This window comes from Leucopleurus acutus (assembly GCF_964270905.1).
Source record: "Leucopleurus acutus genome assembly, chromosome: 15".
NCBI lineage: Eukaryota > Metazoa > Chordata > Mammalia > Artiodactyla > Delphinidae > Leucopleurus > Leucopleurus acutus.
In genome coordinates, this window is record NC_139157.1 from 46,987,995 (window position 1) to 47,006,751 (window position 18,757).

Below are 18,757 nucleotides of genomic sequence, written 5' to 3' on the forward strand. Positions count from 1 at the left end.
AAAATATATTTTCCATCTCTGGGGCCAGCATGGCATTGGGTAAAGAAATTCAGGTGTCCCACCCGTCTCCTCCTTTTCCCTATAACCTTGGACATCTCACTTAGCCTTTCTTGTTCACAGTCATTTCTCCAAAGTGTGAGGCAATTACTTCCTCAAAATACATTCGAGGTAGGAAAATGTAAAACGAGATGGTTGATGTTAATGCACTTTGCAAATTATAAAATGCTATACAAATTTTTAAGTTACAACAAAAATTCTTCTGAGTTCTTATGTGCTGGTTTAGATATACAGACACATCTATTATAAATGATTTCAAGCATGTGTGCACGCACACGTGCACACACACACACACACACACACCCCTAGAGGCCTGAGAACCAAGTGTCATGCCAAGTATGTGATGCACACTTTTATATGTTAGGATGCATGGATCATAAGAGGTGTGATAGCATACCTTGCCCTGGCCTCTATCCTACTGCTGATCTCTCTTACTATGTTAAACAAATAGAGAGAATGGTGTGCCATTCACTGCTGGGAAAGGTATCTGTGGCAGAAAATCAATATTTCTAATTATATTGTGGTCCACTCAAGGTTTTCCTTAGTGAGACTGGAAAAAAACACATTACCATCTCATCTCCATTTAGAAGAATATGGGATGGTACTTTCTCAGATAAATTACAAAAAGAACTTTCTCATGATTGACGTCTAGAAAAATAATAAGAAACATCGATTGTCATAAAGAGCAGAACTGTATTCACTATTATTTTAAATAATATTTCTCTATACAAGATAATTCTACTAACTGAAAATTGGAGAAATGAGAAATTTTCAATTTGGGGGAGTTAATTCCAGCCAATTTATTTTCTTTTTTTATCCAACACAAAAGTTCAAAATGCCATGTCCTCTGGTTGAATTATTAGGCCATCTTTTCTGTAGCTGTTGCCAAACAATTTATCATTATTAACTTTGCTTATTATTTCCTAGGTTTTTGTTTGTTTGTTTTAGATATGCCAGAGAGCAGTCTTTTTGATTGTCTTTATTTCATGAACTACTTCATGGAAAATTCCAATCTACTCATTTATGTGTTGGTCTTAATTTTCTTCTTGACTTCGTAAAGTTTTTAGTTATTATTTTTCCTAAATTCTGAAATAAAATATGTCACACACCAAGTAAGGGGCATAGTACAGAAGGAAAGCTGTATGTGAAAATGCTTAAACTCTTAGACTTAGGAACATCTCTCACACATAATAGAGAAACATAATTAAATAGATTTGGCCACATGAAAATAATAGCTCCTGATTTGGAAGTGCTGATTATTATATTTTATTCTGGTTTATTTCCTAAAGCAGCAGAGGTTTGCATTTGTCTTTTGTAATCAACCTGAATTTATATTACAAATAAAACTGACAAACTTCTGGGCAGAATAACATGATTTATTTGGTACCGATACCAGGTTTCTAGATAGTGGGACTGGGAGGGTGTAATGGCTGACAATAGGGCTGGCCATCTTTCAGTTTCAGATGACCAGGACATCTGTGGTGAAGCACAGGTGAACCATTAATGGTTCTAAATATAGCTCTGTTCCCTATTTAATTAGTATAAAAAATGTTCACAGATCACCCAATAATTTGTCAATTTTTATTTTAGGTATTATTGAGTTTTTGTCTTTTTCTATATCTTCATAGACATTTGTGCTGCCAGAATGATGACTGAAACACAGATTCAAACAGAAATTATAGAAAAGAAAGTAAAATATTCTTGAAGAATGAGAAATTCCAGTTGAGAGATGGAAGTAATTGTTTAACTTTAAAATGGGAAATTAAAGTCTCTAGTTACCTACTGTGGCATTTGAAAGGAATAAAACTGAGGCTTAAAATAACATTTATTGGCTCACAAATCTGCAGTTTGGGCTGCACTCCACTGAACAGTCTTTCTGCTAATCTCACCTGGGGTCACTCATGCAGTTTCTGGGATTGAGAGCTTTTCTGGGAATGGATGGTCCAAAATGCCTTCACTCATGTGTCTAGTGGTTATCCAAGACAGCCACCCAAGGCACCTCAATTATCCTATCCAAATTTTCTTATAGGGTGAAAGCAGATATTTTAAGGCCTCTCAGGATTCAGGCATACAAACCATACAAGGTCCCTTCTATTATTCTATTGGTCAAAACAAGACACAGCCCCATTCCAATCCAAGAGGTGGGAAAATAGATTCTATTTCTTGATGAAGAATAAGAAATTCACATTGCAAAGGGGCATGGACACAGGAGTATGATTCACTGGAGGGTCTTATTGTCCCAACCTATCAGTCAAGACATAAAACTACTTTTTCACAGTAATGATTATAACAACTTCTAATATGTATTGAAAAATTTACATGTGTCAAGCAACTTTTCTAAATAATTAACATATATTAGGGACTTCCCTGGTGGCACAGTGGTTAAGAATCTGCCTGCCAATGCAGGGGACACAGGTTCGATCCCTGGTCCAGGAAAATCCCACATCGCAGAGCAACTAAGCCTGTGAGCCACAACTACTGAAGCCCGTGTGCCTAGAGCCCATGCTCTGCAACAAGAGAAGCCACCTCAATGAGAAGCCTGTGCACCACAATGAAGAGTAGCCCCTGCTCACTGAAACTAGAGAAAGCCTGCGTGCAGCAATGAAGACCCAACGCAGCCAAAAATAAATAAAATTTTTAAAATATATATATATATATTAAATTTCAAGCAACTCTCTAAGATAGGTACTGATATTTTCATAATTTTATGGATGAGAAAATAAGATCATGCAGACATAAATGTATTAAAATTGTTTCAATAATTAAATAGTAGTAACATGAACCCAATGCAGAAGTAGACAGACATAATTAGAACAAAACAGAGAGTCCAGAGTTAGGCTAAACTATATGTGAGAATTCAATCTAATACAAAGCAGGCATTTTGCAAATCAAAACTACAGTCAGAATGGGCATCATCAAAATATCTACAAACAATAAATGCTGGAGAGGGTGTGGAGAAAAGGGAACCCTCTTGCACTGTTGGTGGGAATATAAATTGATACAGCCACTATGGAGAACAGTATGGAGGTTCCTTAAAAACTAAAAATACCATACAACCCAGCAATCCCACTACTGGGCATATACCCAGAGAAAAACCATAATTCAAAAACAGTCATGTACCATAATGTTCATTGCAGCTCTATTTACAATAGCCAGGACATGGAAGCAACCTAAGTGTCCATCGACAGATGAATGGATAAAGAAGATGTGGCACATACATACAATGGAATATTACTCAGCCATAAAAAGAAACAAAATTGAGTTATTTGTAATGAGGTGGATGGACCTAGAGACTGTCATACAGAGTGAAGTAAGTCAGAAAGAGAAACACAAATACCATATGCTAACACATATATATGGAATCTAAAAAGAAAAAAAGGGGGGGTTCTGAAGAACCAAGAGACAGGACAAGAATAAAGACACAGATGTAGAGAATGGACTTGAGGACACGGGGAGGGGGAGGGTAAATTGGGATGAAGTGAGAGAGGGGCATGGACATATATGCATTGCCAAATGTAAAACAGATAGCTACTGGGAAGCAGCCACATAGCACAGGGAGATCAGCTCGGTGCTTTGTGACCACCTAGAGGGGTGGGATAGGGAGGGTGGGAGGGAGATGCAAGAGGGAGGAGATATGGGGATATGTGTATATGTATAGCTGATTCACTTTGTTGTGCAGCAGAAGATAGCACACCATTGTGGAGCAATTATACTCCAATAAAGATGTTAAAAAAAAAAGCAGGCATTTCAAATTACTAAGATAAAGTATACTATGCAACAAATTCTTAAATTATTTGGTAATTGTTTCATAAAATAGATGATCAACAAAATGGTCAGTCATTTGGAAAAAAGTAAACTCCTGATAGACATCTCACTCACCAAAATGAATACAAATAGACTGAATACATAAGTATATAAATATTAATACTATAGAAGCACTGAAACAAAGTGTGAGTAAATACATCTAAAATCTTAGACTGCTCAAGAACAATTTTTTGAGTTTTTTTATTGACATATAGCTAATTTATAATATTATATTAGTTTCAAGTATACAATATCATGTTTCAGTATTTTTATAGATTATACTCCATTTAAAGTTACTACAAAATAATGGCTATATTTCCTTGTGCTGTACAATATATCTTTGTTGCTTATTTATATGATACATAGTAGCTTGTTTCTCTTAATCCCATATCCCTATCTTGCCCCTTCCCCCTTCCCAAACACATTTAGATCACAAAATCTTAGGGTAAGGCTGGCTATGAAAACCTGAACATCAGAAAAATAATTATAGATTTTATTACATAGCAATAATAATAGCTAAGACTCATTAATAACTTATAGGCAGTACTCAAAATGTTTTACAATTATTATAACATTTAACATTCACATAGTGTCTCCAAGGTAGGTGCTAGCATTACTCACAATTTACATAGGAGAACACTGAGGTATAGAATCGCTAATTTTCTATTGTCACATAGCTTATACTTGGCCAGCTAGAATTGGAACCTCAGCACTTTGACTACATAGCCTGCACTCTGCCATAAAAATAAAGTAGTTTTTTTTAAAAGGCCAAAAAAAAAAGAAAAAATATAAAGTTGAAGACATGAACAAAGTGGGAAAGGGAAATAGATAAAATACATGGTAAATGAGAAAAAGTCCTAACAAAGAAGAAAAATACCAACAGAAAAAAAAATGGGCAAAGAATAGAAAATGGGAAATTCATACAGAAAAAGAAATACAAGTATTCAATAGAAACAAAAAATGTTCAATAGCATTAGCAATCAAACACAAACAAAAGTAGGAATAAATTATCAATGCCAATTATTAGCTTGGGAAACATAGGAATAATGAATAATACCCAGAGCTTGTGAATATTGTGAAATAGCTACATATATGCATTGATGGAAGGGATATAAATTGGAGGGTGATTTAAAGAAATATCCCCAAAGTTAGAATGATCACACCCTGAAAACTGATAATATTTCCTGTAAAAATTTATCCTGAGAAGATACCTAGACATTTGCACAAAGATGTACTTTTATCACATTGTTGTTTGTAAAATGAGAAAGAAAAGAGGAAGCCATTTTAAAACTCCTCAGTAAGGGACTGGCTAATAAATTTTAGAACAACTGTGTCATAAAATGGAATCCTGTCCAGGCATTAAAATGGATGATGTAAATCTATTCACACTGACACTGAAATACCTACCCACTATCTTGGTGAATGAAAAAAGGCTGTAAAACATTCTGTAATGTGTGGTCCTCTTAATATAAAAGTACATGTTAATGCATTAAGAGAGTATGAAAGAATATTCACACTGAGGTTAATAGTAGTTGTAGTTGAGATACAGAGGAATTGATTTTTATTCTTTATCCCTCTATGCATTATTTAACTTTTCTACAAGAAGCAATTTTTTTTTTTTTTTTTTGTAAAACAGAAAGCTTGGCTTTCTGGATGTGGCAGCATGAAGACAGTGTAGAATCCTCTCCGCCACCAAGAAAAGCATAAAACTGGACAAAGTTGTTAAAAACAAACATTTCAGTACCATAAAAATATTGACCAATGATAAAAAACAAATTGAGACATAATTTGGATTTAAAGACACAATTAGGTTGAAAGTAAAAGGGTGAAAAAAGATATACCATACATTCAGTAGCCATAAAAAAGCTGGAGTGTCTATACTAACATCAGGCAAAACAGAAGTTAAGACAAAAAATATTTCTAGTGACAAAGAAGGTCATTTCATGATACAAGGGTCAATATATATGGAAGTTATAAATGCCTAATATTAGAGCCTCAAAATATATAAATATATACAGAACTGAAAGGAAAAATTGACAGTTCAATAATTACAGGTGGAGATTTCAATATCCTACATCTAGCAATTGATAGAACTGGGCAGAAAATCAATACTGATATAGAAGATTTGAACACCTCAATCAACTTCACCTGACATTTACAGAACACTCCACCCATAAACAGCAGAATACACATTCTTTTCAAGGACGAAGGGAACATTCCCCAAAACAGACCATAGTCTAGGCCATAAAATGTCTCAATAAATTTAAAAGAATTGAAATCATATAAAATATGTTCTCTGAGCACAATAAAATTAAATTAGAAATTAACAACAGGAAAAATTTTGAGAGATCCCAAATATCTGGAAATTAAACAACACATTTATAAATAACCCAAAGATCAGATAAGAAATCACAGTGAAAATAAGAAAATATCTTGAATACTTGAAAAGGAAAACACAACATATCAAAAGGGAATGCAGCTAAAGTAGTTCTTAGAGGGAAATTTAGTGCTTTGAACACTTACATTAGAAAGTAATAAAGATCTAAAATGACTAAGCTTCTAAACAAGGAAATAATAATACTAAAAACAAGGAAATAATAGAGATTACTGCTGAAAGCAATGAAAACAGAAAACCAATAGAGAAAATCAGTGGAACCAAAAGTTGGTTCTTTGAAAAGTTAACAAAATTGATAAAGAGTTGCACTGACAAAGGCAAGAAAGAGAGAAGCACAAATCAATAAAATCAGGAATGAATGAAGGGGCATTAGTAATTCTCCAACAGAAATTTAAATGATTATAAGAAAATATTGCAATCTACTTTATGTCAACAAATTTAACAACTTAGATGAAATAGACATACTGATACAAATATACTTATTACCAAAAGAGACACAAGAAGAAATAGAATATCTGTATAAACCTATAGCAAGTGAAGGAATAAAATTAGTAATTAAAAAGCCTCCCACAAAAAAAAAAAAAACAAAAACAGATCCAGGTGACCTCACTATGCATTCTACATAACATTTAAAGAAAAAAATGATACCAACCAAACACAAACTCTTTTAGAGAAGGAAGAAACACCTTCCAATTCATCCTGAGGCCAGAAAACTGTAAAGAAATATCCTAAATAAATATAGATACAAAAATCCTTTTATAAAATATTAGCAAATCTAGCCAACATAGCAAAAGGATTATATACCATGTCCAAGTGGGATTTTCTCAAGGAATACAAAATTGGTTTAACATCCAACAAAAATCAAATAATGTAATACACAATATCAGTGGAATAAAGGACAAAACCACTTGGCCATCTCAGCAGAATCAGAAAAGCATTTGAAAACAATCCAATATCCACTTATGATTAAAAACTACTTTCAACAAATTAGGAATTGTAGGGAACATTGTCAGTCTCACAAAGGGCATCTAAGAAAAGCTGACAATTCTTAATAGTGAAGGATTGAATGATTTCACACTTAGATCAGGAACAAAGAGAAGATGTTTGCTCTCGTCACTTCTATTCAATACTGTGTGAGAGGTTCTAGACCGTGCAATCAGGCCAGAAAAATAAACTAAAAGCATATATCGAAAAAAAAGAAGTAAAACTGTCTTCATGTGCAGACAACATGGTCCTGTGTGTAGAAAATCTTAAGGAACCTCAAAAAAAATAAGACAAAAGAAAATCTAGAATTAGTAAACAAATTTGAAAGGTCAAAGGATACAAAATCAAAATTAAAAACACAATTATGTTTCATAATACTAGCAAAAACAATCAAAAACTGAAATTGAGAAAACAGTTTCATTCACAATAACATCAAAAACAAATACTATACTTAGGAATAAATTTAATAAAAGAAGTGAAAGACCTGTAAACGGAAATCTAAAAAGATTACTGAAAGCATTTAAAGGAGATCTATAACAAAATAGAAACCCATTCTATATTCATGGATTGTAAGACTCAATATTTTTAAGATATCAGGTCTCCCCAAATTGATGTATATATTTAATGTAATCTCTATTAAAATCTTTATAGTCTTTTTTGAAAAAGTTGACAAGGTGATCCAAAAATAAGTGGCAAAGCAAAAGGCCTGGAATACCAAAAAAGCTTCGAAAAAGAACAGAGTTGGAGGACTTATACCACCTGACTGCACAACTATTTATAAAACAACTATTTATAAAACTATAAGACAGTGTGATATTGCATTAGGAGACATATAGATCATGGATCAGAATAGAAAATCCCAAAATAAAGGTTTACATATCTGGTCAATTGTTTTGTTTCGTTTTCTAGGCATGGATATTTAAGTAAATGTTTATTTCCCTGGTTATGTTAAGTTTTCTCAAAAGCCTTTTTTAAAAAAATAAGTGATTTGTTTTAGAATAGTTTTAGATTTACAGATAGTACAGAGAGTTTCTGCATATGGTGTACCCATTTTCCCCTATGGTTAATATCTTACATTACTGTGTTCATCTGTCATAACTAATAAACCAACCTTAATATAATATTATTACCTAGACTTGAAACTTTATTTGAATTTCCTCAGTTTGTACCTAATATCCCTTTTCTGTTCCAGGATCCCATCCAGGATACCACGTTGCATTTAGTCGTCACGTCTCGTTAAGCTCCTCTAGACTGTGACAGTTTGTCAAGCTTTCCTTGTTTTATTGACCTTGACAGTTTTGAGGACTACTGGTCAGGTATTTTGTAGAATGTGCCTCACATTAAGTATTTCCAATGCTTTTTCCCCATGGATGTACCGTGGTTATGTGTTTTGCAAAGAAAGATCATAAAGGTAAAGTGTCCTTATCACATCATATCAGGGATACATACTATCAACATAACATCATGGACGATGTTGACCTTGATCACCTAGCTGTGCTAGTACCTGTCAGATTTCTATAGTGTAAAGTTCCTCTTTCACATCTTCCCACCCCCATCCATACTCTTTGGTAGGAAGTCACAATGTAGCCCTCACTGAAGGGGTGAGGAGTTACGCTCCACCAGTGTCAGCTGGCAAAGTATTTGTTACTATTCATTAATTGTTTTCTAAAGAAACTTTATAGCAAGTTAGAGTAATTTTTATCTGCTAAATGTAGACTTGTGTTCTAATACATCTTTGTTTTATCACATGTTATCATCTTTGTTTTATCACATAATCCTTTTTTATTGTATTTTAATTAGACATATGATAGGCTGAATATTAACAAAAACAACAACTTATTTACCAGAGTTGGAGAAGCAGTGATCTTTAACTAGGTAAGTAAGCATGAAAAAAATCTGAAAAATATAATACTGAGTGAAAAGAGAAAATTTGAAAATTATATGTACAGTGTATCACCAATGATTTTGCAAATAAATATATACTTGGTAAAATATTTGTTACATGTATAGTAAAATGAAATGGTAAAATATACACAACTGTATAGTAAAAAGTGTAAATATGTACTGATGAGCCATGCATGAGAATGATATACACCAACCTCTGAGTAGAGGTACCCTCTGCAGAAGGGAGGGAAGTGGGGAGGCAGATAGACTCGTGGAGGGTTGGAGGCTTCAACAGTATCTGCAGTATTTTGCTTCTTTTTAAAAATATATCTGGGACTTCCCTGGTAGAGCAGAGGTTAAGAATCCACCTGCCAATGCAGGGGACATGGGTTCAATCCCTGGTCCAGGAAGATCCCACGTGCCGCAGAGCAGCTAAGCCCGTGCGCCACAACTACTGAGCCCATGTGCTGCAACTACTGAAGCCCGCGCACCTAGAGCCTGTGCTCCGCAACAAGAGAAGCCACCGAAATGAGAAGCCCATGCACTGCAACAAAGAGTAGCCCCTGCTCGACACAACTAGAGAAAGCCCGCGCACAGCAACGAAGACCCAATGCAGCCAAAAATAAATAACAAATTAATTAATTAAAAAATAAAATAATTAAAAATAAAAATATATCTAAAACAAACATGGCAAACTTTAAATTTTTTTAAAGCTTGCTTGTGGGTATGTGGGTATTCATTAAATTAGTCTCTACCTTTTATGTTTGAAATATTCTATAATAAAATACATAAAAGTAAATCACAGTGTTTTTTTTCCAAATGCAATATAAATTGCAGATTGTTGGACATTTTCCATAAAAACAGGAAAGAGATCTAAGAGAAGAGCAAAGTTTTTCTGAAGTATCTGACAAACTTTAACAGATTAGGTGTCTTTCCAAGGTCAATTATTGAATATCAACTATGTATGAAGAACTCTGCAAGGTATTAGAAGTAGAGAAAACTATGTGCTGAGGATATAGAAAAGACTATTTGAGAGAAACCTGAGACTAAACCAAGCGCTTACGAAGCCAGATGTCTTGATACATTCCCAAAACAAAACTAGATCTGTTTCTTAGATGGACAAGATTTTACCTTGAAAGAGACAAGATTCCCACTGTTATTACTTCATTTTGCCACATTACCATTATCTCATATTATACTGGTCTTAGCACTATCACCTGGTGAACTGGCATTTCTAGGAATACACAGTCTGAGGTTCATAAGAGAGACAAAGTTTCTAACAACAGATGCTGGGCAGATGTTCTCCCCTCTTTTCTTTCTTTTATCTCTTTCCTTTTCTTTTTAATTCGGAAGTTGGGCAAGCGTGATCTTTATGCTGTTGTTTAACTCTGCAGGCCAGCTGCCTCCACAGCAGCCTCAGAACAAGTGGATTTCCTCTGTGTGTCTGAAATCATCCAACACCAGATGTCAGCCTAGAGGTTTCCATCCCTCTAGAGTACTGCGCTGCCACATTACTGAGCACTGGGAATTATGTTTCAGAAACAGTGATTTCCTATCCCATTTCATTAAATTGAATGTGAAGTGAGAGGGAATTTGACCTCCTTGAGAGGATGGTTTCTTTGACCTATGAGAAGTTTGCTGTTATGAAATGAAAATGCAATCACCGGAGAGATGTAAAATACGAAGCTAAGCTGGGCAGCTTGTAAATCATTTAAGAGTCTGCATGTGATTTAATAGTAATAGGGTCAAGGTTTCCAGAGAAAATAAGTTGATGCTGATTACAAGATACTAAAAAGTAGAGATGCTTCTGTGTGTCACTGAACAATGAGGACATAGAACAGCAATAAACATTCTTTATTATGACTCTGCCCCTCTGGGGTCTGGTCACTTCAGATATCCTTCAATGGAAACTTGAGCAATTAAGATGGCTGATTTCCCAGGGAGAGAGCTTTGTGTTAGCAAAGCACAACTGAGCACAAAAGCTGAGAAGACTGTCCTAAAATAGCAAACTCTATTGACTCTAAAATTCCTCTTCTCTTAATTTACAGCCTAAATTAAAACCGACCGTTTCTCAGAACAAATTATCCCAACTGTTAAAGTAATCTGAAAAGAAAATCTGGATTGTTGACATGAATTTAGAGATTTGCCTTGCAGAATTTTGCAGGGCTCTTTTAGAGTCATTTTTCAGATCTAAAGGAAAAAAATCAGATCCATGTTACTGAGAAAAGGAAAATGAAATCTGCCGCAAGTAAAAGTTGGGAGCTATTCGTGACATTCTCTTTTTTATCCTCTGTCACGTTTAAGGAATAAAAGCTGAGGCAAAAACCCAGTCTGATAGAAACCTTGAGATCAATGCTTCCTAAGCTGGTTTTGTAGCACCACGGCGTATCTCCAACAAACCTCCAGATTTCCTAATTAATTTTCCACCAATTAAATGTTTATGTTAAAACAGAAATGCAGGAGCAGAGGAGTGTTTCAGGGAATTGCAAGCCCGTATCCATACTCTGTCCACTCTCGCCCTGTGGATGTTAAAAGCAATGACTCTCCAGCAGGCCTAGAAACTTGCTTCTGCTACATCATAGTAGCAAAATCACTCAAACCCTCTGCATCTCCTTTCCTCATTTATAAAATGGGAAATCACCTACATCACTATTCTGAAGAGTAAAAGGTTTATTTTAACATGTGGTAAGTACACAGTGCCTCTTATAAGCAACATGTAAACATTAGCTACTCTATTATTAGCCTTAAAATTTTGTAAATATCTATCTGCATTTTAATATAGAGATATAGATATACATGTTTTAAAACAGAAGGGAAATGCCAGAAAATGTGGAGTGATTACGGGTATAGTGACATTTTTTTTGATATGTTTTTCTATTTTCTAATTTTTAAATAATATCTCCTATTTTCCAAATTTTACTTTTGTAATACAAAAATAGAATTTCATAAGGAAATAAAAGATAATAAGTTAAAGTTCTAGCATTTGATACCTTGTCCTCCAGGACACCTGAATTCCATGTTCTTTTAACAAGCTGGACTCTGATGTCTGCTATTTCCTAATTGAGGGACAACTTTCAATTTATATATCTGACATTATTCTTCTAAGAAGAAATTTCCAGCTACTTTTAAGATTGAACTCTACTGACAACATCTCTAGGAATGGGTTTCTCATTTAGTGTAATTATAACCATTTTGAGTTCTTCTTTTGTCTACATTAGAAATATCTACAAATATAATTGCAAATACTAGGGATTAGTCTTGAAGCAGCCACTCTAGTATTTGGTACTGTATTCACTTTATTCACTCCTCTCTGAAGGAGCTGAGGCACCAGGTTAACAGGTGGCCTAAGTGAGGGCATAGGAAATTTGGTTTCTCTTCAGAACCACTCTGAGATCTTTTTTTAAACATGGCTTCCCCCTCTCCAATCCTATTGAATTAGAAACTCTCAAGAAAGAAATGAGAAGGAAGGAAAGACCTGCATTTTTGAATGCCACTTAAGTGATGTTAGTAATTGGGCAACTTTGTAAACAGTTATAGTTTGGGACCAGGTAATATTAGGAGAAAGGGTCACTAATAATTATATGTAGCTCTATTTTATATCATATGTGTTATGTACTATAACATACATATACTACATCTATACATGTTTTGTATATTTGATGTATTTTTTGATTTATATGATCAGTTTTCCATCACATTGAGTAAATGGAGATGTTCATAATTCCTGGTAGGCAAATAATCCTCACTCAAAATATTATCCTAGGTTCATTTATTTGGTCCAATATTTGGGTGGTTAGTCCTCTACAATTTCCCTCAGAAGATTTCTTTGTTTTAAGCCTAGCGGTTTTCAGTTACAGAAATGCAAAGAGATATTCTGGCAGGACACTCCGTACTTTCGGCTCCTTGCATTTGGACCACTTCTGAAGTTGAAAGGTGTTTGGAAAATGGTTCAGAGGAAGTGCAAAGTGACTCTCTAATAAGGCATTAGGCTTCAGGTTTATGTGGACAGCAAATGAATGTTCTGTTACTTGTCCAGCTATAATGTCAAAGCATTATAAAAGTACGCTGCGGTACAACTGTACTGATTTTAGGTGCTTGAGTTTGGGCTAAAAAGTTCTTTTTCAGTCAAGTTACAGACATTACTGTTACTTAAAGAGTGGCCAATATAATAATGAGAAATTCCCAAATATTTTGCCAATTCCTTTCCCCCAAAATTAACCTTCTGCTTTTTCCACTTATGTAAATTTTATGGGTCTTGGGAAATAAATATAAAATTAAAATGCAAGCAATTTTTCCCCCACTGAGGGAGAAAGATGTGATGGATATAGAAAAGTAGGAGTTTCCCACACGTTTTTACCATAAGAACAATTTGACCAGGCAGGTGACTTGCTAGACTATATCTCCCTATACCTTGGAACTTGAATAGCATCAATCCTGGTGATTCAAGTCAGGGTTATTTGTTTCTAACCCTCATATTTAAAAAGTCATGTCTATTAAACTAAAGAGAAGATTCTTGAAGGATTTTATCATCCCCCAAAATAAGTCCATAGTGATATTCTTGTTTTATAGGTTGAGATTGCTCTTTAACTAGGCCAAAAAAATTTCCAAGATTTAAATTTTAACATTCAACTTTTCAAGTAACCTGTCAGTATACACTCTGATGCCACATTCTCAAAATTAAAGTGCCAAAATTTCAAACAAAGGAATTATCTGAGAAAAACGAATGATGAATTCATAGTGCTCTGGTATGCCGGTTTTGATTGCTGTATCTTAAAAGTGATTCTAAGATAAAAGCTTAGTTTTTAATTACAAGATTATTTATCATGTCACTAAGGATGAGCTTTTTCCATATGATGAGCCAGGTTTGAAGAGATTCCAAGCCAATAATTGAAAAAACCCAAGTCTGAATCCAAAGATATTGAGTGGAAAGGATCCTGCTTTGATAAATCTCACTTGAGAACGCTTTAGTCTGAGGACCTTGGGAGAAAGCAGCAGAGTGCACTATAATTCCTTTCCAAATCACTTTTACTGGAGAATAAGTGACCATCCATACTGGGAGAGACCAAAAAAGGGGTCCCTAGTAACTTCAAGAAACCAAAGAAAGGAGCAGATCAAAGGAAGTGATATTTTTTCTTTCCTTGATAAAAAGCTACTACTTTACAAAGTTGCCCCAAACCAAAGGCCTCTTGTGTTCCAATTTATTTAGTATTCTTTTTAATACCATGCATTCAAAGAATTCTTTCCTTCTCAGGGAAATTCAGAAAAAAATCATATTTAATTAAACAACCAAATGAATGAAAATTTCATTTGAAGTTAAATATTTTTGAAATATTTGGCTTAGTCCCATAATGCAATGCCCGAAGTGCCTTCAGATTTTTATTCCTAAGTGGGTTTTCAAGTTCAATTAAACTCTCTGGCTTCAAAGCTACTTAAGAAATATTCTGGGCCAAAGATATTTCAGTTACCTTTAAGCCCCCTGGGGAACACCCCTCCAAAAAAATCAGGTCATTTATTCTTGAAACTCATAAATGTCAATGCAAACATCTCCTGAAGGTTCATTTATCACACAGAGGTTGAGTGAACCTATGATTGGAAGTAGAAAGAATAGTAATAACTTCTGAATATGTTCCATATTTTTGCACACTCTGTAGTCTCCAGTATCAGTTTTCGTTTGGTACTGCAGAGCTGGAATTTATTAAGGTGTATTAGGGATAGGATCCAGATTCATATTTCAAATATTTCTGCCAATCTCTCATGCAAAAGTAAAAAATAAGTGTGCATTGATACTGATAATTCCCACCACTGTTAACAAGTTTCACTGTTTTTTCTTATTTTTCCCAGCTGAGAAAATACTTGCTGTTGAACATCTGGCTAAGGAATGTGGAAAAGTCCAAAGGCCTGGAGTATCATCTGAAGTGGACTTTTTGAAGAAAAGTAACATGGAGTATTAAGCAGTTTCCCAGAAAGGGATTTGCAGAAAAAAATGTCCAGTGACATTTCATGAAAGTCAGAACATTCTGAAAATGGAAGGATGGAAGAAAAGACTGTGATCAGTATGGTGAGTTATTGTGATGTGACTATTGAAATGTGTCATCATGGGAGGCTCAACTGAGAGCCATGTAACAGCCACAGCTGACAGATGCAGGCAAAGACAGTGCCAGGCTGGTACCGACGATAGCATCATCTACTGACATCTGTGCCTAGCAGGGAAGAACAGGTAAAGCTCTCAGATTAGGATGAGAATGCTCTTCCCCACCTGTGTTAGCACTCCCCCTGGGAACCAGGAGGAAAGTGCATAAAGTTGCTGTTACTGAATCATCTGGTCAGGCACTTGACCATCCAGGGTTGAATTCAATATATCAATATTTTTGTGCTGAAAATACATATATGGGTGGAAGGAGTGGTTGGGGGTACACTTCAGCGCTGGGAGAGCTTGTGGCAAATTAGAGTTTCCTTGCACGTGTACAAACAAGCCTCCAAAAACTAATATCTTTTGAGTTACTCTAACATCCAACAGGTCAGCAGCACAGGCTGAATGAACACTTATAACCTCACATCTATGTGCCTTATGTCCACCAAGGGCCCATACTGATTTGCATCTGCTTATATTTCACTGCAAAGCCTCTATATTGATTATATTAATGTGTTTCAGAAACAAGAAGCAAAAATGCTACTCCTTTTACACAAGTGAGAACCACTCATATCATAATGTGAATTCTGCAAAAGTAAGGATCTTATCCCCAAAACCTGGCACTAAAAATATTTACTGTCTGAATTTAAATGTGTCCATTTAATACATAGAATTTTAAATCTGCAAAAGGACAGAGACATCATCTAGTCCAATCTTCTTATCTGGCTGAGTAAGAAACTGTGATAGGAAGTGGGATATTTCTCTAAAATTATAGAAATAAGTAGCAGATTCAGAGTCACTACCTCTTTCTACCACACTGTAAGAATTCCTTTATGATCTTTGTCATGGTATTTCTTGCCTTGATGATTAGAGGACGGTTTTGTTTTAGGTTTTCTACTAATTTCTGAAATTGTTAAATTCTTCTTCAGTACATGCAGTGGAACTTTTTTTTTTTTAATTCTGAAATGCTAATATGGAGAAGATGAGATGCATGCTAGAAAACCAAGGCCAACAAAAGGGGCTGAGTGCTCGTGTGGTGCAATGTCACAGCCAGGACCTAAAAATAGGACTCCCGGGGGGCCTTTTACTTTCTCCCTTTCTTTCTCCCTTCCTTATTTTCTTTCTTCCTTCCTTTCCTTTTTCCTTGGTAATAGTTTAACAAATACAGTTACTACCATGACCAGGGAAGTGATTCCTTCAGAAAGGTGCAGCCTGATACCCATTACATTAGAAATTGGAATTTTAACACTTTCTCTTGAAAAATGACCACTTCTTTTGGAATGGTAATAATTTTCCCATTTACTTATTGCTAAATTGCCTCTCTTTTTTTTTTTTTTTGGCTGGGTGCTTTTTCTTTCTTATTTTATAAAGGCAGAAAATAAAAGTTCTCCCACAGTGCTTAGTGGTCTGGGTTTGGGTTGTGAGCTCTTCTGGGGGAGCAGAGAGGCATAAACTGCTGCCTTTGAAGCCTGATGTGGGTTGTCCTTTCCCTGTGGCTCCGACAGATTATTCACAGCCAAACAGTGGAACAACTGCAGGCCGATCCAGTTCCTGTTTTATTGATAGCTTTCACTCCCAGATCCAATTTTCCCTCGTGAATCCTGTTGGAAACCCAGCATTCCCACACATGCGCTCACATTTTCTCATTTTCAACATTAACAAAGAATGCACTATTATTAACAGAACCAGAGAACTGGGAACAATGTTAGCCTCAACCATGTAACAAAACCAAAACCAAATAAGCAAACAGAGGCCCCGGTCTGTGGGAGGTGAGTCACTAACACCAGGAGATGACTGCCTTCTATCCCCTAGAGTCTTGTATTATTCAGAGACTTCTTGGACTATAATAAATTAGTTTGACAAATTATTCCTCTCACCAGACTTATCCATTATCAACCTTTCCGAGAGGGGTTTTAGCAAAGGGAGCTTTGTCTGCAAGTGACATGCTGAAGGCATCTGTTTAACAGATTCATTTTTTTTAAGGATCTGTGAAGGCTGCTTTCATCAGGGTAGAATGCAGGGTGCACCAGGCTCTTCATTCTCGCAGAGCTCACACCCCATGTGTCACTGTCAATCTTCCCGTCACATCTCTGATCTGTCCTTTCCTTGCCCTCTGGAGTAGTGTATCTGCTCTCAGAGGGACGGCTCAGCCCACATCACATCCTGTTTTGCAGAACACGTACCTGCCACTCACATATTTCACAAATGCATTTTTCTTTTATTTGGGGGAAATCTATTTCCCAAAGATCATAAAACAAAAGCCAATACATTTTAATCAATAAATGTGTTACCATGTTTCTCTTCAGCATAATCATTAAGATGTATTTTTCATCCTACCAGAGATGAACAGCAAGCAAATCCCTCTACCATAACTCTTCAAAAAGGCATTGCCACAAATCCTGGAAAAATAAAAAGGCTGGTCTCTCTGTGTCCAGCCTTTCCCTCTCCAATCCATTCTTCACATTGCAGATAGAGTCATCTTTCAAAAATACAGATCTGAGCACATCATAGACCTCAGCTTAAAATCCCTGAATAATTCACCACTCCTCTTATAATAAGCCTAAATTCCTTAGCCAAATGTATAACACCCTTTACGATCTGGCTTCTGCCTCCCTCTGAGACCAGTTTTATCTTTCAGTGAATTACGCCACCACCCTTGCAACCTGTACATCAACCCAGTAATGCCTTTAGTGCATCCAAGCGTGCCTTATATAATGACTTACCCTTCTTGCTCTCACCTCCTGGTCTTTGAACATGCAGTCCCCTCTGCTTGCAACATTCTTTCTCCTTGCCCTCCTCCTTTGGATGAATCCTAATATTTATGTCTCATCTTAGTTGCCATTCCCTTTGGGAGGATCCCTGGTCCTCCAAGATTGGGCTAAATGCCCATAGTCCCAACCAACTCAATTGCACGAATCAATCCAATTGCAGTGGCCTATTTTCTTCTTTTTTTCCCCCAGTAGTCAGTAAATAAAGTCAGTGCTTTAAGATAAGGAGTAAATCTAATAAGTCATTATAGTCCCAGCATCTAGAATAGTGTCTCATACAAAAAATGGCAAAATGTAATAATTTGTTAAATGGTGGACCTATTACTGTAAAATGGCAACTTTACTAAATGCCCTCCTAGTGGTGATGAAAACATAGCCTTTCTGCTATTTATTTGGAATAATGATAATTCATTTTTTTAAAAAATCATTAATAAAAGAAATGAGGCACATGACTATTGGATACAAATGCTATATTAGTAAAACAAAACAAAAACTATTGCTATAGTATTTGATAGGGAAAGGGCATCACAAACTATGTAGCTAGGGGGGATCCTATGGGGGTGGGATTAGCCCTAAACTGTGAGAGACTGGCCTCCTTGAATAAAAAGAGAACAAGGGCAGAAATGAAGGATCAAAGAAAGGAAAGGTCCAGATGGAAAAGCGTACATATAAGACAAGTTCAACAAGCAATGAGTGACTGGTTAATCTGGAGAGAAAATAGGAAGAGGATTGTGG